This window comes from Wyeomyia smithii, chromosome 2, assembly GCF_029784165.1.
Source record: "Wyeomyia smithii strain HCP4-BCI-WySm-NY-G18 chromosome 2, ASM2978416v1, whole genome shotgun sequence".
NCBI classification, from domain to species: domain Eukaryota; kingdom Metazoa; phylum Arthropoda; class Insecta; order Diptera; family Culicidae; genus Wyeomyia; species Wyeomyia smithii.
Genome location: NC_073695.1, coordinates 84763593 through 84790450, shown reverse-complemented (window position 1 = coordinate 84790450; position 26858 = coordinate 84763593). Strand labels below are relative to the sequence as shown.

Below are 26858 nucleotides of genomic sequence, written 5' to 3'. Positions count from 1 at the left end.
GGTAGTCTGCGGGTTGTGTAATGATGATAATGATCTTGACGTCCCGTTGCATGCAGCTGTCGAATGTTGTCTACAACTGCGCGTAGAACGATTCCTCCTCGTCGTCAGGTCTACTTTTATGCGGGCAATGCACATTGGTGATACTGTAGTTGAAGAAACGAGCTCTAATCCTTAAAAAAACACATTCTATCGTTGATTGCCTGCAAATCCACGATACCGAACTTACGGGGTTCTAACTGCTCAAGCAGCAACCCAACTTCCAGGTACCAAGATTCCAAGAGTGGTCCGTTTTTTGTTGCCTATGTCCATGCCGAATGATCCGAGTTATATTTTTTTGCTTGTTAGTATGTAGTGTAATCGTTTAAGTAGGTTCGCCTTACTGAGACCAGGCTACCGGGTCTCGTGATTGGGCTTCCATCTTATCAGACACTGTTATGAGCCAGTCCTAATCTGGGTAACAGACGCTTGGAATTTCCTCCGGGGAGGTCAGCCCCTGTCAACATACGACCGGGGTCTCACCACGGATTGGTTACCATGATCTTCGCTAGGTTACTCGTATCCCGGCTGGTACTCTTATCCATAAAATGGGGTTCATTTTATTCCTGCAAGTACACGAAGTACATCGACTCAACATTCCTCTGATTCGGACATTGACTCTGACCATTATCTCGTCGTTTGTAAGATCCGCGCACGGTTGTCAAACGTGCTGAAATCTCGCACAGAGAGGACGACGCGTTTCAATAGTCAGCGGTTGAAAGCTGATGGTGTGGCAGCGAATTCGCCAGAGAGCTAGATCAACGGATCGCAGAACAGCAGAAGGACGGAGTGGAAGACATAAATGGGCTGTAGAGCAGTATGAACGGTGCCATCGAAACGACTGCGAAAGAGGTGGTAGGTACGACGCGTGGAAGACTGCGTAATGGCTGGCTGGATGCCGAATGCCAGAGAGCGACAGATGAGTTGAGCGATTAGTGAGCTGAAAACGTCAAGGCCGCTGGGAAGGACGGTATCCCGACCGAGCTTCTAAAAGCGGGAAGCGAGTGGCTGTACTATGAGATGCACCAGATAATACTAAGGATCGGATGACAAAATGCCAAACGACTGGTTGGAAGGCCTCATATGCCCTATCTATAAGAAGAGTCATCGATTGGATTGTTGCAACTATCGAGGCGTTACGTTGCTCAACTCTGCATATAAAGTGCTCTCCCGTATCCTGTTCTTCAGATTGAGAACGTTGACGGAATCCTTTGTTGGCAAATACCAGGCTAGTTTTCGACAGGAGCGTTTCACGAAGGATCGAATCTTCACCCTGCGACAGATCCTCGATAAGTTCCGGGAGTACGACCTGCAGACGCACCATTTGTTTGTGGATTTCAAGGCTACATACAACTCACAGAAAAGAAACGAGCTGTGGCAGGTAATGCTGGAACACGCTTTCCCGACGAAACTAATAAGTCTGATTCGTATGACGCTAGAGGGATCGAAATCATGCATGCGGATAGCTGGCGTGCGTGACATCAGCCGCGTTCGTAACGTGATATGGACAAAAGCAGAGGAATGTGCTCTCTAACTTACTGTTCAACATCGCCCTTGAAGGTGCAGTACGAAGAGCAAACGTGCAAAGAAACGGTACGATCATCACGAAATCTCACATGCTTCTTGGTTTTGCGGACGACAACGATATCATCGGTATCGACCGTAGGGCCGTGGAGGAGGCCTTCGTGCCTTTCAAGAGGGAAGCTACGAGATTGGGACTCGTCATTAACTCTACCAAAAAAAGAGCGTGGGAGTTCCCGTGGTGTTGGTGCTGAGGTGAAAATAGATGGGGAACGATTTGAAGTGGTTGACGAATTCGTTTATCTTGGTACGCTTGTGACATGTGACAACGATATGAGCCGTGAAGTGAAACGACGAGTTGCAGCTGCAAACAGGACCTTCTACGGACTACGTAACCAGCTAAGGTCCCGTAGTTTGCAAACTCGCACAAAACTAGCGCTCTATAGGACGCTGATACTCCCGGCGGCCCTTTACGGACATGAAGCATGCACGCTGAAGGAAGCTGATTGACGAGTGCTCGGAGTTTTTGAGCTCAAAGTTCTGCGATCGTTACTTGGCGGTAAACTGGAAAATGGAGTGTGGCACAAACGCATGAATCACGAGTTGTACCAGAAATACAAACATGCTGATATAGTGAAGGTAATACAGCGGGGCAGGCTTCAGTGGGCTGGACATGTAGCCAGAATGCCTGACGAAAGAACCGCCAAAACTATCTTCAGTAGAGAACCAGGAAGAGACCGTCGACTTCGTGGTAGGCCCACACGGTGGATGTGCGCGGTGGAAGAAGATGCACGATCGGCTGCCCAAGACAGAAGAAGCTGGACATCTCTAATTTATTCGGCCCTAGACCGGTGAACGCACTGCCCAACCATTTACCGACTATAACATAAACAAATGAATTTCTCACTGAGCGTCTTATAGAATGGTATTGAATTTTGAGAATAGGTTATGTTTTCAGTTGATTCTACTACCAAAAGATCGAATACCCGCGGACGGTATAAGAGGGTATTCGATGTTTTGGTAGTGGGTTTAAATGGAAACATAACCTATTCTCGATATTTATAACATAAACGAATAAACAGTCTCGGCGGGTTCGTTTTGGTCGGGAGCGGAGGCAGCCATCGCGAGATAATCAGTTTTAGCCTCGACCACGTTTGCGCCTCAATTTGTGTTTGTTCCGCTTATTCTGTGTAAGACCAGCAAAGGTTGTTCCGCTGCCCCATGCGATACTACTAGTGGTTTTTGCTCACCGGAGAGGGGAAGCTGCGCTATTGACTATCCCCGGCAAAGTGCCAAGAAGTAGTAGAAAAGACACCCTCGCGTAGAAGACCATCTTTGCAGCTGTTGGATAACGCTAGCTGCACGAGCAACTGGAAAGCCACTCTAGGCGACCACCCCAGGAGCTCTGTCACCTTAACCTTACTGTAGGCTAACAATTTTTGCAAGGGAGGTGTTGTCACGCCGTATTCTGGCCTTTACGAAACCCGATACTAGGTAGCTGCCTTCTGCAATTAGCTATTTTATTAGTGTGTAGGGTAACCCCCACTAATATTGTAAAGAAAAACTGTGAAAGAACAAGTTGTAGGATACTGAGAACACGTATTCAAATTTCTAATTTAAGTTTCCCAAAGGCACTTGTGGTCAACAAAGCAAAAAAATACATTGGTGCTCGAACTGGGAAGAAGTAAACGGTAATAGGGGAACTGCTCAATTATTCATCTCATTAAGCCGATATTCACGAAGAATGCACGGATTAAACAACAAATTTTCATGAAATCACTGAACAAATAAACAAAATACGCTTACGTGCTCTTAAAGAATCGTTCAGTATTGCATATTTAGTAAACTTAGCTAGATTTATCCTGAATGTGTAAAACAATCCATTTTGCACAACGCTTCCATATCCATCTCAAAACTTAAATCACTGCTCAATTGTTCATCTCACGACGCCCCATATTCATCACACTGCAGTGCACTGTTAATCATGAATGAATCACAATATCATGAATGAACGTAGCCGCAGCCCGTCGTAGTAGGTTACCTAGATATCCTCTGTAGTTGTTTATGTGCAAATATGGTAACCTAGGTAACCACGGCAGTGCTGTCCATTTATGTCAATTATGTCGGAATAATTCAACATTTTCAGTATAATTTGTTCGTATTAACAGAAACCGATTTGGCAACTTTTGATTTCCTTCAACGCAGTGAAAACAGATGAAAATACATACAGTTTAAATTTAGGAATTGTAGAAATTCATCTCATATATTTCTGCTAATTTAAGCTAGTTTTTGAAATTTGAGGTGAACGTTTCAAAGATTAGAGTATTCTTAGTGTAGTGAGTGATTTTGTTTAGTGATTAAAATAAAAAATGGTCCGCTAGTGATGAGAAAAACATTGGTTGGCTACTGAACGAGTCCCGTTGTAGCCGTACAGAACAATGCGCGGATTTGATTTTCTGAGGTAGGTGATTGAATTAAATGAGTTTTCGAGTGCAGATTTCTGACTATTATATCAAATTTAGAGCTTTTAAGTGAGTTTTGGAGGATTCTACTTTATGAGAAATCCAAAGTGAACTAAAAAGAATCCATTCCATGGATTATCAGATCGATTTCGTTAGAAAATATGCGTTTTTCTGGATTTTTCCTTCATTTTTGTGTGTGAAAATTAGTGCTGAAAAATAATCACTATAACCGTTATTTTTTCACAGTCCCTTCAAGGTTTTAACTTTCTTTTCTGTGCATAAAACAGTACTGTCTAAACGGTCAAAACACTTTATTATAATTCATGCCATAAAAACAAAACAACTAGTCATTCGTCAATTGCAGTGAAAACGTGTTTGTTTGATATTCACCGTTTCAAACTCTCTGAAAATTTATGTGTTGTTGTGTGAACTGTAATTTTGTGAATTCGGTTTATGTATTGTGCAGTGTGAAATTATGCAATTAGTGATGAATGGAAAAAATACTACCCCGAAAGAAACCGGCTCCGGAACGTCCTCACCATATCGTTCGAAATGAAAGTTCATGACCGAAAAAACGCTCGCTGAAATTGTTCCCGAACAAATATGTACCTACTTGTTCGGAAGCAATTTCAGTGTGCGTTTTTTTTTTCTGTCTTGGATTTCCGTTTAGATCGGCGTGATGAGAATTTCCGAAGCCGGTTTGCTTGGGGTGTTATTAATCTAAATATTTAAGGCATTTTATCCGTTCTTCAGCTACGAGAACGATTGCATGAGTAAAACTACGTTAACAGAAACAAGCCGCCAGTAAACCGAAAAAGCGAGAACAACGACCCGAGCAAACGTGTCATTTTGATAACGCTTGCTGGAACACCGAAAATATTTCATCGAAGAATGACAGCTTGTTACAAAGATGGAAATCTAGCGTTTCTGTAGGGATGCTGCGTTTAAGTGGTAATTGAAAAAGGTTTGATGGAAAAAATATTCAGGTTTCTATGCGAAATACCTACGTGTAAATTTTTCAGTTCAAAACGTTAGAATAAAATTTTGCGTATTATTATTAAATCAATTCAACATGTATATACTTTTACCACAGCTTTAATATAAAACCATTCTCACCAAAGTACGATCAAAAACACACATGATTAATTAAAAGTAAACAGCAGAGTATTTTGAAATCTCCCTTTATACGCTAACTTTAATCCTTAGCGGCGCGATTGTGAGGAATAAATTGCAAACGATGATAACACAAATGGCGCTAACTGCCTGCCAGTGACACCTAGCTTCCGCCCTTCTACATTATGTGGCCACGAAGCGTCCAAGCGTCTGGTAGTGACCAGACTAAACAATTGGGAATTTATAGTTCAACGCCATGAATATACTCGGGCGAAAACAATAATCAATTATCCTGCTTTCGGTGCGCTTGATGCGTGCTAGGGGGCAAAACACAACAGTTGGTTTTATGCTGTTGGGGCCAATTTGTTTCAGTTTCTCTTTTCGATGCGCTTCTCTGCGGTTCGAGGCTTCAGGTTTAAAAGTGAGAATTTTCCAACTACTTTTCTCCCTTGTGTCTTCCACGTACCCCCAGCCAGATAGGCCGACATATTCCATTTGTTTTGATTAACTGTTGTCTGGAAATGTTCGTGTTACTGTACCAGGCATGCGCAACTCCCAGCGAATGCTCCTCACTGAGCGAATTCAACAGATGGGTGAGATCCTGAAGCATCCTTAGCAGAAGCGAGCGCGAATGGCCCTGCAGCTGATAACGAGGAAGCAACACATGCGGCCTGTTGCGCCAAATGAACCTACTGAGTGCTCGGTGGAGCAATCGACCTCGGGTCACTCACTCACTTCGGCTGCCTGGTGTCGTCCTAAGGGGCAGACAGTTTAACATATCCAGGGTCCTTTGGCGAACCACTTTTCGATTCTAGCTTCCAGCTTCAGTTCGGATTAAAATACTGAGCTGAGCGGTCGCAATTTGGAAGTGATTCTTGTGCGGTGATCTTGTCGGTAGTTATATTCACAGTGTTTGCCACCTGTCTGTTCTTGGAGTGCTATTGGTGGGATCAAAGTGTGAAAGTGCTCTGGTTAGCGAAAAAAAAGAGAGAATATATTACAGCGTAAAGCCCGCCGAGGGCAATTCCAGGAGAGCAGTCAAATTCTGCACAAAGCGATTTGGTAGTTTCTAAAGATTTTTTTCATTTGATAATTGTACACCGAGAAAGCAAATTTGGAGTAATTCAATTTTGTTCAAGTGGGAGCGAGAGATTCGTCATCGATTGTCTTTTGTGTGGAAGATATTTTTTCCCTGCGTGCTATCAGTATCAAATTATAAAGTGAAAGTAAGCTTTTCGCCTGAAACCTACCTGAATTCAAGAAAGATAACTAGTACTGATTGCGGCGGATTTATAATTAAAATACTTTGATTGATGAGTTAGCTGGTTGCTGTAAATGATGTGCTAACGTAAAAGTTTTAAACAGAGTGTGATAGAATTTTCCGTACCCGTGAAAAGGATATTTTGACTGCTTGCAAGCTGCGTAACGTATATCAGTCGAGGCTCGGAGCGAACTTCGTCTCGTAAAACATTGGAAAAATATAAAAAGTTGAACGCTGTCAGCAATTTCGAACAACGCACAGGTATGATTTTCTACAGGATAGATTCTGACAAGTCGTTTTTTGTCGTTGCTGGTAAGCACAATCAGAACGACTCTCACATTTACGCTAGCATTCTGGTCGAAACAAATCCTTTAAAAGCGGAGCCACAAATTGAAGTTATTTTTTCGTGATGAAACAGCATGTCAGTATTTTCAGAAAAAGAAAACGGTGTGAAGTTAATCTAAAAGAACAGCACGTTCTGAAACGTGGCTTTCTTGCAACAACATTTAAAATGCTGGATCAGGTTTTTTTTTCTAAACAGTTGATTTTGGCGTCCAACATCATGAAGTTTTAATTAAATTTAGATTTAGAATGAATGTCGAATCAAACGCTTCTGGGAAAGTTGTTATACAATATCGAAGCTGAAACATCGTGTGAAGTTTCGCTTCTCGGAATCATTCGGTTTTCTGCATTATCACGCTCAACCTCAAAATATGTTGGCGGTTATATTTTTTAAGTGTTTGTTTTAATTGCGTTGAAGGCTAATAGATTTCATACCCGTTAGTAGAAAACGAAATCATTTGATCGTTTTTAAATGCTATTAGAATCGTATGTTGGTATAAGATTTTCTGTTAATGCGGTTTTACAAAAAATCTTGGTCGTCAGTTTTCTCAAAAGAAAACCATACAAAAATTCTTCCGATTTACTTAGACATCCCCTGTTTTAAAAATTGAAGAATTCAAGTGAGCATTTAAAATATTTGAGCTGTTGCTCGCAAGTCATATATCGCAAGAAGTTTTAATTTTTGGGAGTCTGTATTTTTTACGTTTTTTCTTCGAATTGCAGAATTTATATTTTACTCAGTTTCCACAATGTACGAATTATGGATTGTGTATTTTTCGCAAAGGTGATGTTCGAACAAATGGGATAAAATCGTTCGACACTAGCTTTGAACTGCACTCTATCTGTTAGAAAATTCTAAACTGTTCATAACAGATCTCGATACAAAATTTGCATTTATAAATTTTGCCTATATGTAATTATTTTTTGCAGAGCGGGCATGATGTGTTTCGGGAAAAATGTTTCATATAAATAAATACACGGAGAAGGGATTAAATTCGTTAGTTTGAAGTTCAGTTGGAAGCGACCCGTTCATTTTACACCTGTTTTGTTAAAATTAGTAATGTGATATCTGAAATAATAATAAATAATATTGCTTATGAATAAACCTCACTAAATTGTCAATTAAGTGTGGTTAATTTTTTGTGCAACTATAACGTTTTGATTAAATCTTGGAACACTCTCAAACTTCGAACGCTTCGGAAACAAAATAGAATTATCATAGCTTGTACAATAAAAAGTATGGTTATTATTTCGATTTCGTGGAATGTCCTTCACCCAGTAACGTGCAGCTTTTTACAGTAAGGCCACTTCTAGGGAATCAGTAGGCGTCGAAAAAAATGACAGTCGGTATTCAGGAGGTTTCCCTATCTATCTCTTAGCGACTACGTTGAAGTGTTAGGAATTTGAATCATTACCCAAGTTCTGAATTCTCGCTATTTCCATATAGTTACAAAACATGTCCAAGTCTATATTATATTATATTTTATTATATTATATTATATTATATTATATTATATTATATTATATTATATTATATTATATTATATTATATTATATTATATTATTTTATATTATATTATATTATATTATATTATATTATATTATATTATATTATATTATATTATATTATATTATATTATATTATATTATATTATATTATATTATATTATATTATATTATATTATATTATATTATATTATATTATATTATATTATATTATATTATATTATATTATATTATATTATATTATATTATATTATATTATATTATATTATATTATATTATATTATATTATATTATATTATATTATATTATATTATATTATATTATATTATATTATATTATATTATATTATATTATATTATATTATATTATATTATATTATATTATATTATATTATATTATATTAAATTATATTATATTATATTATATTATATTATATTATATTATATTATATTATATTATATTATATTATATTATATTATATTATATTATATTATATTATATTATATTATATTATATTATATTATATTATATTATATTATATTATATTATATTATATTATATTATATTATATTATATTATATTATATTATAATATATTATATTATATTATATTATATTATATTATATTATATTATATTGAATTATATTATATTATATTATATTATATTATATTATATTATATTATATTATATTATATTATATTATATTATATTATATTATATTATATTATATTATATTATATTATATTATATTATATTATATTATATTATATTATATTATATTATATTATATTATATTATATTATATTATATTATATTATATTATATTATATTGAATTATATTATATTATATTATATTATATTATATTATATTATATTATATTATATTATATTATATTATATTATATTATATTATATTATATTATATTAAATTATATTATATTTTATTATATTATATTATATTATATTATATTATATTATATTATATTATATTTTATTATATTATATTATATTATATTATATTATATTATATTATATATATATTATATTATATTATATTATATTATATTATATTATGTTATATTATATTATATTCTATTATATTATATTATATTATATTATATTATATTATATTATATTATATTATATTATTTTATATTATATTATATTATATTATATTACTTATTTGCAACAAAAATAGAATAACCAACAGGCTTAACCTTTAAGATCGATAAGAAAATTCATTTTTCGTTGATTTTTCTATTGCTAAAAGTCTCATCGTACCTCAAGTTTTCGAAATTTGATGCAGTACGGTATATTGCCGAAACATTTTTCGGCCTCTTGTTCACCCTCCCGTATACTTCCAATATGAGAAAAAGGGGATCACCTGGAAATTCATGTCTACGGCTATTTTTAAGCCTTAGGTTAGTACTGAAAAATGGCGAAAGAGTTACTTGTCTGGTTCGTCACAGTTCAAAGAACGAACGTTATACCTTTTCGGTTCGAACTTCGAAGAGTCACAATGCCCGAAAACTTTGTATTGTATACCATTTTGTTCATTAGAAAACTTTTTTTTTGGGAATATATAAATTAAAATTTGTCAATGAAAAAAACTACAACCATTACGAACTAACATTGAATTCAAAAGTATTACATAAAGTTGACAAGAGTCAGTATCTAAAACATAAAACTAATTATTATTATGGTCAATTGAAAAATATTAGACATAGACACTTTTCGCAGGTATGTGTGTGATGGTTCGCCGAATTAAAGATCTTTTCAACTGAAGTTAATGCTCGAATACATGCAGTGAGAGGTTCATTATAACCAAACATTGAGCAATTCCAAGAAATACCTGCAACCTTTTTTTTCGAAAAAAAATGAAAGGAAAAAGTTATAAACGAGTCATGAAAAAGTTACAGGGGAAACATGAAGTTTTAATTAACTTGCATTGATATTTTAAATCTGAATGATGTTTTAAATCGGAATGATAAGTTGAAGTTGAGAATTGTTAAAACTGATTTATAACATGTTTAACCAGGTTTTTTCTTGGTAATATAAGAGAGACAACAGTGTTGAATATGTGTTTGACAGCAAAACGTATAGTGTAGACGAAATTGAAAAATGGCCACAAAAGTTGTAGTTCAGTTTTAAATCAGTGGTAAATGTGAGTTGGTGGTGTGAAGTCATCAAGTACAGTGCAGATCAAAAATATTGTTATTATTTTCAAAATTATAATTAAATATTTAAACCCTCACAGCATGTATGTTCTAAAAACGTAAATAATAAAGTTTACAGTAAACTATGATAGCGATAATTTAATGCTATGACTTTTAAAACAGTTTTTCAATTTACATAAAACAATCAAATCGTTTGCTATCATCGTTTGATCTGATCGGCCACGATTTGGTCCAATTCTTTTTTTTTGTTTTGCACATTGTTATACTACTATTATTAACAATCACATATAAAAATGGCGATATCTCAGCCCCTCGATAAGATATCAAGTATCTTTTTATGTAAATTTTTGTTATGAATCCCGCTTTCCAGTAGAATCTTTAGTTCATTACCTAGAATTTAATAAATTTATAAATATGTGTTTTAAATGGTTTTATCTAAAAATTATGGAAAAAAGTCACTTTTTGCGATGTTTAATCGGCTCTGTGAGTCAAATAACTGAATGCGATGCTGAACCAAACCATATCAAATATTCAAAATTAACCCCACAAAAATAAAAAAAAATCATATGGAAAAATGCGGGAATTGAACAGCTTTGCAAAAAGTACAAAAGAGTGGTTTCATAGCTTTAAAAAGTCATTTTTCCTTAAATCACGTTTGGGCAACCTGAAAACAGTTTTTTGGAAAGTCGATATGTTCGACAAAAATACTATAAATAACATTATCCTTCAAGTTTAGGGCTGAGTACCTTGACTTTTTCATAATCGATTTTTTTGGGGACACCCTAATGCATATGTCCCTTTTGGTCAAAAAAGAGTTGATAAAAATAAAGAAGAATGGCGAATAGCCAAAAAGTAGTGTTACCACTAATTCATCTGATTTAGCTTAGCTTTGCTACGGAGGAGATTGAGAAGTTAAAAAAACATGAAATTTGCGCTGTTATAAAAGTAAAATGAAACGTAATTCAAACTACGAATTTCAAAAAAGCAAATAATGATTGGATTTCCGAATAAATTCAAGCTGGTGGCCAAAGTTTTACCAACACATTATATAAAATAATAATAAATTTTTGCTTCTCTAAACATTTAATAACCCCTTGGTGAACGAGTGGTCCACCAACTGGAACTAATTTAGGTACAATTTGTTTTTTACTGCGTTCAATCAAACTTACACAAAAAAAAAACAATTTTTGAAGACCTCGTGTCCAGGGATCGTGTCAGATTTAACTGTAGTTATACAGATTTTTTTTTTTCGACATTATCATGCACATAACTGTATATACTGATCCAGAGTTCAGAGTTCAGAGCACAAATTGCAATTTCTTTAGTATATTTAGAAAGTTTTTTAGAATGAAAAGCTTATTAGCTGATTGATCTACAAAAATTCTGTCAGTAGAGCAAATGATTAATCCATTTAATTTTATAAAGCTATCAATCAAATCGATGGAAAACATTGTAGACAGTAGCAGATTATCACAAAACGTTTATGTTCAAAAAATTTCTTCAAATAAATAGGGCGTACCTTGGCGCAGGATAACTAAATATATATGATGCGATTGTGAGAGCTTTGTCATTTCTGTAGTGTATTATCTATGTACGCGAAACTGACACTCGATTCAACGATTTATTTAAAGTTAAAGCACATTTAAAACACATAAAACATAAACACATAAGGTTGCACTCAGTATTAGGATCCAGTTTTTTTTTCCAGTTTTATTTTTACCATTCCCCCAGATTATTTGAAAAAAAAATTTAGTGACAACTCTGATTCTGTCGCTGTATGCAAATTTTGTCCATTTGCGTCTTCCTGCTAACTCGTTCTTACACAGATTTTCATGCAAACTTCATAGCAAGCTTCGAACGCTTTCATTGTACTTAAGTGTAAGAGACATCTCCGGCACGAGACGGATAAAGTGTGCTGTGACATGCTAACTGCACTCCTACTCGTCTCTTTAGAAATTAATGTGCAGTCTCCCAACGGCGTGTGTTTTGCTCGCAAAAAAACGAGAAGCACCCGATCACTGCTCGTGTCACTAGTGAGCTGGTTCTAACCAGAATTACCCACAGTCTGAGTTGTCCAAATTAATAACACGAGCAGGAGAAAATATCATTATAATATCGCAACCAGATATTGAAAATACACCCCATTTTGATCTTAATATGGTTTACATAGTTGGTAAAATAGCAAAAACTCATTCCAACACATTGTTCCTCCAAGACTATATGAATAGCAAAGCTTGATATTTCAATAACAAATTAATAATTTGCATTAAAAATCCCAAAAATGACCAATCCAGATATTTTCAATTCATTAAATAATCAATAACGAACAATTTTCACCTAAAAACTTACTTTTAATGACGTATTTTAGAAGCAACTCAAATGTCTTAATAAAGGCATAGTGAGATATGATATCAAAATTTTATAATATTTTCATATCTATGTATGAAACGTGAATATCTGTCGAATAACACGATAAGTTCTCATAGCTAAATATGTTATTGATGAGTTATGATTTTGTTATGCTCTCTTGCTCGGGAACACAGCCCGCATAATTGATAACCATTAACGGATAATAATTCATATAGTTCAACGATAACCCATACAGTCATGACTATATTCCGAACTAGTTGTTATGCACGTTTCATAGTTATTGATTGTACGGGTGATAAACACAGACTTTATCCTAAAGCTCAAACTGGGAAAAACTGAAAGATTATAGCTTTTCAACCATTCCTGTAATTACGGTGTTTCTGGCAAATTTTACCGTAAGCGACAATTACTCTGCGCCCTTTTCATGCACTTCTACATTGACTAGGGGCACCAAAATTTACATGCTATCATGCTACTATCTTTTATTTTGCCCAGTTTGAACTTTATGGCACTTATTTTAGCTATTATCGACCAGAGTATTTATCAATTCATCAAATTATCACACCTTTCGAAAATCTCTCTCAATTATATATCATCATCCAGGAAGCACAGTTTGGAAGCAATCGTTCATGTTTCCCGTGTTCAAAGTTGGCAATAAAAAAAACGTCAGAAATTGTAAATCAATCGATATCAAAGATATTTGAAATCAAGTGATGTTATTCGTAGCCAGTCATAGTACTAAATATTAGGGTGCCAGCCAAATTGGTCATCTCGAATTTCAAAAAAAAACCTATACAAAATTTCAGCTCAATCGGACTTAAAATGAGGTGGCGCAAAGTGATTGAAGTTTGGCTTTTTTGAAAACCGAAAAATCACCCAAGGGGGGGGGGGGGGGTACGCGGAATATTGGTTTTCGAATTTTTTTTTGATTCCAAATGACTTAAAAACGCATGAAACGTCGAGAATTGGTGTCATCTGAAAAAAATTTTTTTTTGCAAAAATTTACTCTCTGGGACTTAGTAGTTTTTCCAATTGTAGAAGGCGGAGTTCAAAATGTTTAGAATTTATCTTTTGAAATTGATCACTAGTCTCTCGAAACAGCTTGTATAATGGTATACACTATAACTAGCATCGAATACATTAAGTTTCATTAGAGTGGTTCATTTATTCGGCATAGGGTGGTTCATAATATTGTGAAAAATGAGTATAAAATAAAAAAGCACTCCGGTTCGTTTGATTGGTGTGACGTCTTCGACAAAGTTGTAGATAATAATTCTGTCTTTCCAAAAAAATGTTAAGCGTTGTTTGACCAATAAATAGTTAATGGGTTCGATGATGACAATTTCGGTCACGGGTTACTTTAAAACACGTTTTATTATGTCAAAGCCGACGTTTCAAGGATAAATTTCCTCGTCCTCAGGGCAACTACGATTAACAGTTATATACACGCGTCCACCCGAGTGCCTTCCGTGCACTCTCCGGCCAACACAAAGTATCGTCGGCAACGATAGTTTTTCTCTCGCACTGCGGCAGCACGACGGCAACTCAACGCTGTCCCGGTCTGGGCACGGCGCGTCGGTGTGAATGCGTTCATAAGAACGCATGCAATCAATCTCAAACGAGCCCGGACGACACGGACGACAGATCCGCAATAAATTATAGAACGGACACGAACAACTTAAGCATCGCTTTCTCCGGCACGCTGCGATCTCTCACATGTTGATGCAGACTAGTACAGTCTCTATCACTCTCTATCTCTGTCTTGCAACATTATTTCTCTCCGTTTTGACGCAACATTTCCCGACGGCTTTAATCGTGTGTGATGTGTGTTGGAAGATACTGTGTAAGTGTAGCTCATCCGTTTGCATTTTTAAATTTTGAAAAGTCACAAACCAATAATTATTTTACATATTTGACATCCACAGTGTAGTGTAGTTAACAAACAGCAATTTAACACCAATGCACCATATTTTGACGAGAACTTGTTTGTTTTGTTTGTAAGTTGTGTATGTAATAACTTAATTCGTGTGACTAATCTATGTAAATTGTAAACTGTTAATCGTAGTTGCCCTGAGGACGAGGAAATATATCCTTGAAACGTCGGCTTTGACATAATAAAACGTGTTTTAAAGTAACCCGTGACCGAAATTGCCATCATCGAACCCATTTCCAAAAAAATTACACCTTAAAAATTATTCATTCAAAAGTTAGAGGAAAGATTAAAAATTCACTACACTTTCCACTTTTAATCTATCAAGACGCTCGAACATAAATGGATTAAAAATTAATTATTCAAAAGGGCTCAGTTTTCAAAAACTTGATTTTTTTGATAAAACCTACGAATGATTACCAAAACAATGCAACCAGTTCGATCATATAGAAATCAAGAAAAATAAGTTATCATTTTTTGAAAAAAAAAATTTAAAAAAAAATTATTTTCAATGATTTTTTTTTAAAAGGCATATTTTTTTGGAAGGACAAAATATTATCTACAACTTTGCTGTAGACACTATGCCGTTTCGACTGTGGACATATTTTTAATTTCCAATAGAGCACTCTATGAGGAATCAAGAATATTTCTACAATCAAAACGGTTTATTTGATTGGCATAGTGTATCTGGCAAAGTTGTAAATAATAACTTCGTTCCTTCAAAAAAATGTACCCTGTGAAAAAAAAATAAATTTAAAAAATATAACTTTTTTTTCTGATTTCTCCATGACCGGTTTCGTTGTTCGAGTAAACTTTCGTAGTTTTTATTAAAAAAAAATCAGTTTTTTAAATGGGCTGTTTTCGATAATTAATTTATAACTTTCTTTTATTTGTTTTTAAATAAGTAATTTGGTTTTAGATTGTATATTTTTTTTTTGATAAACAAAACTATTATTTACAACTTTACCGAAGACGTCACACCGCTCAAACGAACCGTGTTGACTCTAAAAATATTTGTAATCATCAATACCTATCCGAAATAGCATTTTTCAATAGCTTTTCAAAAATGAGTTGTGTTTCAAAAAATTAAACCAATAGCACAAAATGACATCTTTTGCCTATAAAAACGTCTATGCAAAGTTTCAGCCGATGGGCACGTTCACGTTCTGATGATGTAAACTTGACAGAAAATGTATGGTCGAACTGTCAAAACGACGCAAACCCAGAAGCAACGAGTCAATTGTGTTGCGTATCTGATTGAGATCCCTATACTCTCATTATCACTGAATAACATCGATACAGTCTATTGTCCGATTATATAAGCCAGAGAACTGCGTGTTCGATCAAGTGTTGTTATTGTGGTAAATAAAACGAATAAATTGTCTGGTACAATATTCGAAAAAACAAGTGCAAGTGTCCTAAAGAGTAGATTTTTCAATCAAAATATAAAAAACATATTCCATCAGTTTCCACCGTTTCATATACTTTTAAGACACTTGGAATCGAAAACATTATTCAAATTCCATGCACCTCCCGAAAGCATTCAACATTTTCCGCGAGACACAATCTTAATTTTGGTTGAGATAAATTTTTTTGCACAGAGAAGTTTTTTGAAACATATTGTAAATTTGTTTTGTAATATCTAGCCATTTACCATGTATTGGTATTTTTTCCAATTCAACATTGCCACCCTAACGACAATGATGTAACAAATATTATATTTTCAGGAATTTTTCTATTGGTATTGAGTAAAAAGTGATTTTTTTTTTCATTTTATACTCATTTCCTCACAATATTATGAACCACCCTATGTCGGAAAAATGAACCACCATAATGAAACATAATGTATTCGATGCTAGTTATAGTGTATATCATTATAAAGGCTATTTCGAGAGACTAGCGATCAATTTCATTGAATAAAATTTAAATGTTTTGAACTCTGCCTCCCACAATTGAAAAAACGACTAAGTCCCTGTCGATTTTTGCAAAATATTTTTTTTTCCGAAGACACCAATTCTCGACGTTTCATGCGTTTTTAAGTCATTCGGCATCAAAAAAAAATTTCGAAAACCGAAATTTCACGTACTCCCCCCTTGGGTGATTTTTCGGTTTTTTCCATACGATGATCACCCTACTAAATATAGAGCTTGTCATTTCTGTAACCTTTCGAAAACCTCGCTCAATTAAATATCATCATCCAGGAAGCAAAGTTTGGAAGCAATCGTTCATGTTTCCCGTGTTCAAAGTTGGCAATAAGAAAAACATAAGAAATTGTAGAGGTATAACAAGCTTGTCTGCAACGTCAAAGATATTTGAAATCAAGTGATGTTATTCGTAGCCAGACTTTTTATTTATTGATTTAGACATTTTCATAGAACTAAATATCTAATGATTAGCACGGTTTCATACCTGGAAGATTTCTCACCACGAATTTGTTGAACTTCACCAGCACCTCACCTGCATTACTGCAATGGAGAACATAACTCAAGTTGATATCTTCTACACAGATTTGAAGATCGACAAGATCGATCACAACGTACTGTTGGCCAATCTGGCTCGTCTTAAATCTTCTTCGCGGCTGGTATTGTGGATTAGCTCTTATCTGACTGTTGGTGAACTCCGTGTTACAATTGACTGCTGTGTTTCCACGCGTTTATGTAATTCAACCGGAGTGCCCCAAGGCAGTAATCTGAGCCCACTGCTTTTTTCAATGACGTTGCTTCGAAATTGAGTTTGGGTTGCAAACTCCAATACGCCGATTGTCTGAAAATATATATGGTGATTCATTAAATTGCAGACTGCCACTGTTTTCAAAACCAGCTGAATCTGTTTGCCGAATGGTGCTCTCGCAACAAATTGATCGGTAGTGTACCGAAAGACTCCTTCATGACATTCCATCGCACCAAAAAACTAATTATGCTGGATTATCGCATTAACGGGACTTCGTTACGAAGGGTTGAAGAAACGAATGATTTCGGGTGTCGTACGGGACTCACACTTCGATAATTGCCAAGGCCAATCGATAACTTGGTCGTCACCTTCTTTGGCGAAGTCCTCTAGTTCTTCCTGAATACGTGAACCGATGCAGACTATCAAACATGGACACACTACCAAAATAGGCGCAAAATTCAACAGGTGATGTTCATCGCAAAGTTGCTCAATGGTGGAGTTGACTCTCCGTTCCTCTCTCTTCTATTTTTCATGCTGGAATATCGTGTGGCTTAACGTCAGTTGTATGAAAGATTCCACCGTCCTGATTTTTGGATACGGTGATCCGTACTTCTACGCTGGTTAGGAATCTCCTCGACTTCGGTGAAAAATCTAGTAGTTTTAAAAATAAGTTTACACGTTCTACAATTTTGTGTCTTTTTATTAATTGATTTAGACATTTTTAATGTAAGATGAACTACAAACAAATACTAAATACAAAATTATCCAGGGGAAAGATAAAATTATCTTTTTTGTTAAATAGATTGTTTTTTTTATTGCTTTAACTATTATGGTGGCTTCCAGCCACAGGCTGGTTCGCCACAGTAGGTGTTAAATGGATTAAATCAACTAATAATAATAATAATATTCATAATTTCTCTAATTCGCCTTTCAAAAAAGGAACGATTGAGCAAAAATGAATCAAATAAAAAGCAAAGGCCAGTGCCTTTCAACTTTGTCACTTTTGACTATATAGGATAATATCAGGGCTAGAACTGCGTGTTCTTAATTGTTTTTATAGTCACAGACACAGTTTTATTAAAAACCGACTAGTTTAAGCGCTACAATTTTAGGGGATTGTAAGATGGCGCTCTAAGGAAGTGAGAGTAGCCGTTTGGCTGTGGTTCCGTTTATTGGACTCCAGAACCAGACTTTGGGCTAAATTATTATATACAACTCGAGTGGTGCAATTTTAGGTAGTAGAGATATATATTTTACTAACTCCACTTGTTGGAATAGATACCTCTTTCCAAAAGGTAACGCTTAGGTCAAAATGACCCAAATAGAAAGCAAACCCTAGGACTATATGGGACAATTACGAGGCTAGAGTTACAAAATTGAGTCGTACCTCGAAACGAACTGAGAAATTCAAATTTGATGTTTCCTGAGCAGAAAACCAATACAAGCTTTCATTCATATTCAAACCTCACCTTTCACTACCTACCGAATCCACCAGCAAATGCTCTATCTTGGGGTTGCTATTCTTACCATTCTTCCTGGACAATAGTTTTGTATCGCACCTGAAGCACTTGATATAGAATACACACCTCCATTAGTGTCAGCATTAGAGAAACTATGGCTCGATTGCGTCCAGAACGATTTGATGAAATTTCCGCTCAATCTATCTTTAATTTAGGTTGACCCCCCTATTCATTGCTTCGAGGATAATTGGTGCGCTCTGTACGTGTTCAGGTCATTATTACTCAGTTCGCTTTACTTCATCCGGGCAACTTTTTCCGAGAATTCCCAGCTATCTACTGACTGAATGGGGATGAAGAAAGAAGAAAAAATGTGGAGTCAAGATAAAACAAGCTGCCCTCAATACGGTTTCAAAGCAGGAAGCGTGTCTGCTTCCCGGCAGACACTTTCACTAAACCTTGTTTTACAATCGCTGTAACCTGATGCTCTTCAGTAATACTATGTTGAACCGATGCCCAGGGTGTCTAGTTTGTATAGATATCTATATTTATCCAACACACTTGTTTTTTTTTTTGTTAGGGAATTAGAATTACGTTGTCCATTGATGTGAATTTTTGTAATAGCGCACACTGGTTTAGTTTTCTTTTTATGTTTAAATTTCAAAAGCGAACTCAACCCGAGGCTGTTTTCCGGGTACGCGCAGATGTTTGTTTCTATTTTGACTGATTCGCTTAGCCTCTCCAAGTTGTAACAGCTATTGAATAACATTAAACAATGATCAGTCATTCAATTATGATAAGTGCTTTTTAAAGTGATGACTTAATTCGACTTAATCGATGAGGCGTTGATTTTCCAAGTAATACGAATTAATTCAATAACAGCAGTGAGACAGTTCAGCCCTGTTTCAGCGATTAATATAACCGTATAATACCTTCAACGAATAACCTCGCAGTGGAGCTTACCGTACCTGATCTTTCTACACTTTCGACGTTTGGTAGCAAAAGTTAGGCACCGTCCGACCGGACGGAAGGATTTAAATGCTTCATGTTCTCCCCCACCTAGGCTTCCCCTCGTCGCGGTGATGGAGAAGATCCAGTTCCATCACGGTGTTTGGAATTTAATGAATCTTTCCCCGGGGCCGGCAGAAATGCTCGTCATCGGAACAATCCTGTGGTGCAGCCCGTCTCGGGGGTGACCCCTTTCCTAGCCCGGAAAGCAGTGGTGTTTTTTTCTCGTATGCTCTTGTTTTAATGCTGTACAAACACAATATTGTGTCTTTCGCCTGACTGCTTGGAAGCGACCGTGACCTACACTCTAGTGGGAATCGTTATTTTTTTTAGATTGCGGACAGCGATAGTGATATTCACAGCATGTTTAGCATGTTCCCAAAAACATTATATCAAGAAGACTGGCATCTCTAGATCGATCCCATATAAATGACTAGCATCAAATCAAACAGCGCACTCCATCTATTAAAGGTGGAAGTTTGCTATGAAAGTGCTGGTAATTACATCGCTGCGAAGACAAAGTGTGCGTTTTGGTGGTCCAGTCTGTGTTTTCAGCTTGCATCCCCATCGTTAGCACACACACTAGCATGCGTCAGTTCCACTTTTACTCAAAAGACTGCGCTGCCAAAACTGTTGTTTAATCTCAGGCAGAGTTCCCAGTCTTCTTGATATGATGTTTTTGGTGTTCCACTGAAAGAATCGAAAGTTCTTGTCGATCGTCAAAATTTGTCGGCGCCAGCTTTTAACCTGTACATATCCCCATTATTCATTCTACAGTTGATTTTACTTCACTTTCTCTTTTACGCTCAGTTGATTGAACTTCAACGGGACTTTAAATTTATCATTTACTAAATTTCTAGCTTTGTTGGTAAGATTGTAGTGCGCAGCACATAAAAGTGAGCAAATTCTCCAACTATCATTTATGGTTTCGTCCGATTGGTCAGAGTCCCGGAACTAATATGTGGGTAAAGCCACAGCGACTAACCTTCGTGGTAAAAATCGCGTGCTTCACATTAATTTATCATTCTTACTAGGGAAACGGCCAGCCAATTCATGTTGACTAACCAAATGTTTGGCTATTCTTCTGCTATGTAATCACACAAAGCTTCGGCAAATGCAGGACCCAATTGTGCATCAAATATCAATGGTTCTGGATATCAATGTACTAACAACGAGTTCCCGCATGAATATACTGCACAGTAAAAAAAACTTTATGTCAAATCGCATGTAAAGAATTGCCTTCATCGCTTATGATAGAAAATTTCCATAATATTCCACGCAAATTTAAATGATATTGCACATAATTTTCAAACAAAATCGTGGTTTACATAAGAAGCATAAATGAGAAAATATTTTACGTGACGTGTAATATTCAGAGTTTTTTACTGTGTGCCCTGATATAAGCAATCTGGTAAACCGTCTGCGAATACTTACTTTCTTCTTTGTATTCCGAATAAATGCAACGTATGACTCGCAGCCAGCAAAACCACGCATCTAGTAGGTAGTAAGGTAGTTCACAAGGGATATTGATTTTTGCCCGAGTGGAATAAAATGCAAAAGTGGCCCGATTCCGCAGCAGTGCACGTATTGCGGAAGCTTTCACTGCATCTAAAGGTAGATGATCAATTTTTATGATCTTCCACCCTATGGAGCCAATTTCGTGGCTAACTGCTAATTTATGGGTTTGCCATGCAACTTCCAGCGTGCCGCATATCATGCAATGCCTTGCAGAAGGCTCGCACAGCCTTTTTTATCGCTTGTTCATTTCCTTGTATTATTGAAGGGAAAATTGCTGAAAAGTGTTTCCTATATGTAATTTTGGAAGCCCGTTTTGCGGTTGCTTTGCACGAAAACTTCAAGAATAATTGCGTTGAAGGTAATGTTTGCTCGTGTTTTTATCGTAATTACGTGGTACTTTCGTAGGATCGGATTATTTTCCGACATAAAATTACAGGTGATATTTGTCAGTTTACTTTGCTTCAGCTGGTAAAACATGTATTGTATTTTTGTCACACCAACTAGCAGTTTAAACTTTTATTTTGCACAAAGCAGCGAAGCAATAGAAACCTTTATGATTGTCATTCACTGAAAGTTGCAATTTTTAAAGCGCGTTTTCCTTCAATACATGAATTAAAGTTAATTTTTACAGTAAATCAATATTTCATTTTTTTTCTTCGGAAATTATACGTTTTCCCAGCAAATAACGATTTTTAAATTTTTAAATCGGTAGTCGTTTTTGAGATATTTCAAGAGAATGCTTTATTTACCTTAAATTGTCTTTTTATCATACATTGTCAATGGTGACCAGTGCTGATAAAAGTCATTTTCCCCAACAAAATTCTTCGAAAATTACAGCCAATCATTTTCAATTTTTACTTCCAATGATGGCAGCACTCTTTCAGATACACTAGATTTTCGTCCTAGTAACGTGCTGTTATACTCAGATGAAATAGATCGCGCGCATCGTTCACGGTTACGGAATAAAATTTGACGACAAATCCAACCAAATGATCTTCACTTCAAGGCGAAAGAGGAAAACAAACAGTCCACTCAACCAAAATGAACCTCACCGAAACACATTTTCACTGACACTGACCGATGCCTTGACAATCTTCGTTAACTGATAAACTGATTATGTTGTCTTGCTTCCATCGCATGAAATATAATGAGGTGTTTTGACAGTTCACTTCCATGCAAAAAGCGGGAAGGAAGAACTCTGAAAGGATTGTAAAAAAATAATGTTTATGGATGCTTTTTTTCACTTTCACTCAAGAGTGTCGACAAATATCAACCTGGTGACAACTTTGTAGAAACACCAGATTGCAGCATTCGAAACAATCTGTATCAATCAATTTTAGCGAGATAAAGCGAGTTTGAAATTCGTTTAAATAGACTTTTTTCTTGATCTAAATAAATAGACTTTGCTGTATCTCAGTATTTTTTTAAAGGAAGGAGGGAGACTGATTTAGTACCCTAACGTAACTTAACAACGCAAAACTCGGCCTCATACTTGAAGTCTTTTGTAGTCAAATTTGCACTGTTTTCAGGGTGCAAATTTTCAAGTTTATAAAGCAAATTTCTCCCCCCTCAACACACGCTTCCGAGACAGAGTAAAAATAATATGTCTGTGACACTCCCTATACTCGAAAACCCCTTTGCACAAATTTGCACGGAAATCGATTCAGAAGTTTATGAGTCTATAGAAAACAAACAGACATTTTTTATAGATGAAGAAGAAAACAGACATTTAGGAATTTAGTAAAATAGGTCTAAATCGGCTATTTTGAAAGATAGGAAAAAACTCTTTTCTTTAAAGTTGCTCAAAATTACCGGAGCTTCAACATTGCAGATTAATCTTCTATTCTATCTACAAAGATACCATGGAACGGGGTGAAATTGATCAATGTTTAAAACAATTTCCCATTAACTAGCTTCATGTACATTTTTCCCAAAATAGTATAATTGTGCAACAAGCACTACTATGTGCTCCAGTAAAACCTCAATGGCTTCTGGTGAAATTTCTATCGTCTACTCCATGCAATAAATTCGATAATTCTATAAGGTACTATGAGGTAAATTGGGGTGAAATTTATCACCATTTAAATCCATACATTCTTTCGGCAATGTCCTTTTTTCGATATGCTAAAGATAAATGATGATTTCTGTACTGAAAAATATCATTTACAGCTTGTTTGGAAACGAAAATAACGATATTTCAGGTTGAAATTTGTTTATTTTGGTTCACGAGCTGCTTGTTGCTAAATTTGCTCTTATTTGATCGTCGTTAGACCGATTTCAATTCGATTAGTTGCAAAAGCTCAAAAGCCAGCTCTGAAATTAAAATCTTTGTGGTTTCCTGCGAATTCATCAGTATTTCTTTAATGGTATGGAATGATCATTGTTGAAGATTACATTTTTTGAGCTTTTATCAAACTTTACTCACTTCTCCAAATTTCACGTAATTAAACCTCAACTAAGATTACTTTAAGGGGGGACCCTACTCTAGAAGGTCGAAAAATCATGAATTTTCATATTTTTTTGCGCTATCTAGAGTAAAGTGACGTGTTTGGCTATTTTGGCTATTGATTAAGGTATATTTGAAGATGTATTTTCCATGTCGTGAATGTAAATATAGTGAGTATTACACTGTTGGAAGCTGGGAACGTGGATGCTCTCTCTAAATCAGTACCTAACTGGTGGTAAGTTTTTCTCAGCTTCTAGTAGACCGATCGAGCTGAAATTTTTTTTCAGTGTATAGAAACATATTATCTATCTTGTTACGTAGCCGTTTTTGAAAATTCCAAAAATTGCCAAAATGGCGGCTATTTTAGTAAAAACATTGTTTTTTTTCATGAAAAATCACTATTTAAAAATTCATAAAACATTGAAAAACTCAGATTTCGAAAAACGGCTACGTAACAAGTTAGATAATCCATTTTTACATGTTAAAAAAAAATCAGTAAAATCGGTCCAGTAGATGCTGAGAAAAATTTACCACCAGTTGAAAAAACATGGTTTCGAGAAAAACGCGTTTAAGGTTTTAAACAACGATGATACTGTAATCAATGAAGTAAAATGTTTAGAAATGTGTTACTTACTATTTCCTTTGACGCAGAAGATGTATCCGGTACAATATTTAAAAAAAAAAAAACAAAATGGCGGATGCAATATGGTGGAACAAAAATTTAAAAAAGGTATTTGAGTAAAAAAATAATGTAACAAACCCCCCGGTGGCCCATTAGTTGTACTTCTACACAGTTTCAAGATATGTTCTACAAAAGTGCTCAGCTCATTATACCCCGTGGGTGCTCATTATGCCCCAGTGGGGTGCTCATTGTACCCCACACATCGACTGATTGCTTGTTTTTGATGCATGAATCTAATTTGTGTTTTTCATCATTATACGATAAACTTTTCAATTTGTGAATAGTGTACCTTTAATTATAGATAGTTAATGCAAGTTTTGCACTGTAGACATTTTAAAAATTTTGTCGTTTTCCATGCTTAAATAAGCAACCAAGTTAGGGTGCTCATAATGCCCCTATTCCCCCTATGCACAGGAGGAACAATGGGTTGCTGTCCTTCACCATTCGATAAAACTACTGATTAATCCTCTTCGATTTATCACACTTTGTGTGTGTGTGTGTGTGTGTGTGTGTGTGTGTGTGTGTGTGTGACCAATCAACAGACTACAAGAAAACTCGTACAATTACGCACTTTATGTGTATGTATGTGTGTGTGTGCGTACATGTATGTATGTGTGAGTTCCAATATGTCGGTGTAAATATATTTGTGAGTTTAGGCCCGACTAAACGTTATTTATTGTATATATTTGGTCAGAAAATGCGCGTGCATTGTTCGAACAGAGCAACATAAAACGTCTCCGCTAATTCTCTCTAGGTGACCCCATACTTTCAGCTGTAACTTTTGAACGCGATCAGAAATCAAAAAAAAATTTTTGGCACAACATTTCTGAATGTGTAAGCATTCCAAAAAAGCAAAAAAAAAATTCGATTTCTTCGACTTTCTAGAGTAGGGTCCCCCCTTAAGTAAATTCAATGCTTTGTTTGTTATTTGGAAACTTGTTTGATCAAATTTGATTGAGTTTTGACTGAGTTAGAAGAATTTTTCGAAAATAAGAAAAATTGCACCCGGCATGCAAGGGTTAACTTTGACAGGAATGTGAATCATGCAAAAGTTACGTTCAAGGACACGTTAACACTGCCAAGTGTTGTAAGAGCAATATCTTTTGATTAGTTTTTTTTTTTCACGGAATTTTAGGTGATCAATTTCACCCCACTGATCAATTTCACCCCATTCCACGGTACGAAAGTAAGATATCTGATTTCACTGAAAATTCTAGTAACTCTAACTTTTGAAAACATAAAAATAAGCGTCTCATCATATGTAACAACTTTGGAAGAAAAATTTCTTGTAGAATACTGCTACTAGATCCAAATGTCCCCTAAATTCGTTCTTTAGAACACTGTAAAAAGATTCACTTGGCGTCTCCATTGATTCGACAATGAAAGGGAGCGCATGGTTTACTTTCGTGCTAAGTAAGTGTGGACTTGGTGGGGACTTTTGACGCCCTTCTACATACTTTATGGGCATTAAAATTCACAGTGACGGTCTCACAGCTATAATCTTTCATTTTATCCAGTTTGACCCGTTAAACCGCATTTTTCTTCTTCTTCTTGCGATTTAGTAATATAACTCTAAATCGACTGTTTGGAGAGATAAAACCAAACTTTTTCCTTCAAAGATGCTCAAAATTAACGGGGCTACAACTTTGTAGAACGATTTCCAATTCTATCTAAAGATACGAAAGTTCGATAACTGATTCCGGTAAACATTTTGGTCACCCTAACATATGCCAGCATAAAAATAAGCCCTTCTTTATATGTAACAACTCTGTAGAAGAAAGTTTTTCTCTAGAACACCTACTGCTATCGAGCTCTAGATCGAAATCTCCCTCTAAATTTGTTCCCTACACTGTTAAAAAATTCACGTCGAAGTAAAGTGATTTGCTGTTTAATTCGCCCTACTTGCCTAACATTTCAAAGTGGAAAGAAAAGAAATATATTGATGCAAAGAACGATGAAATCAACAGCAAATCACTTCATTTTCTGTTGTTATGTTCATTTATGTTGATATGCTTATGTTTTAGATACGGAATGTCGGTCATTTTGATTTTATCAACTTATCAGAATAAAATCGAAAGATTTTTTTAATATCGAATTTTTAATTTTGTTTTTGACGTTTGTCAATCGGAATTGCAGCTGTAATTCAATTGATTTAATTATTGGTGCAAATACAAGAGATATTCATTATAACAAGATGGTGATTTCCATTAAACAGTTTCAACGCAAGATAATTTCATTGGAATGTGTTAATCATTGTGAAATCGACACTAAATAACTTCTATCTGCAGTGTGATGTGATGAATTGAGTCAAGTGCAAAAACACTTGAAGTAATCGTGACATTATTTCACAGTGTAGAA

The 26858-nt window shown here is 35.4% G+C and overlaps 1 protein-coding gene across 7 annotated transcripts in view; it reads left to right on the top strand.

Annotated features, from left to right (window-relative positions):
- The first annotated feature begins 5973 nt into the window (after nt 1-5973).
- Nucleotides 5974-26858, top strand: part of LOC129725190 (SCY1-like protein 2) — a 331670-nt gene continuing 310785 nt past the window's right edge. For all 7 annotated transcript variants that reach the window (XR_008728031.1, XM_055680719.1, XM_055680721.1 and 4 more), the window contains exon 1: nt 5974-6654. The gene's annotated coding sequence lies outside the window, so the exon portion shown is untranslated. The remainder of the gene's footprint in view (nt 6655-26858) is intronic.